We start from the raw sequence: 823 nt of genomic DNA, 5'->3' as shown, positions 1-823 counted from the left end.
TGGAATTAGAAAGTGAAAGTAATGTGTTATTGTAAAAGTACTTACTGCCTCTGTTCTATTCTACATTCATAGAATTACTCATCTAAAAAACATTCTATTAAATTCTGCACTACCAGTTTCCACTTAACCATCTGCACTGTTTTATTCCTGTTGTTGACATAGAATATTAAATGATCACAAAACCTTTCATGACACCCATCCAACTGTAAATGATAGTTATGGTATTCATATMGAACATGAATTGTCAATGAAAGGAAATGAGGAAAGTAGATTTACCCTGCAGCTGTGYTTATATTTTCTGTTGTGGTTTGAAGTKTTCTATCCCAATCGCTAAAATAAGAGAAAGTGAAACTAAACAGCATGCGATAAATAAGGGYTTTCCACTAGTTACCACAGCTACAAAGTAAAAATGGGCTATATCGCAAAAATTATTGAAAAATAAAATGTSTCTTTTGGTCTTAATTTAAGGTTTGACATAAGGTTAGCTGTGTGGTTAAAATTAGGGTAAATATTATATTTAAAACCACAATTTAAAAAAGATAAATTGCAGAAATAGSCGGGGTTGATGACTTTATGTTTGTGGTATCTAGTGACGACCGATAAGGGGAGGAGGCTATTTTATTAGAAAGTCACTATAGTTCAAACAACAAAGCAGAAACTCGACATATATTTGGTAAACAGCTGAGGGATGGGGCTGGAGAAAGGTGACCGCTATGAAGGCATGGCACGACTGACCATCCATCCATGACATCAACATGATAGTTTTAGCCATGTTTTGAGGCTATAGTATACAGTGTTAGTTCAAAATTACACATTTAAAAAC

This window comes from Salvelinus sp. IW2-2015, unplaced genomic scaffold, assembly GCF_002910315.2.
Source record: "Salvelinus sp. IW2-2015 unplaced genomic scaffold, ASM291031v2 Un_scaffold3247, whole genome shotgun sequence".
In the NCBI taxonomy this organism is placed as follows: domain Eukaryota; kingdom Metazoa; phylum Chordata; class Actinopteri; order Salmoniformes; family Salmonidae; genus Salvelinus; species Salvelinus sp. IW2-2015.
This window is presented reverse-complemented; position numbering follows the sequence as displayed.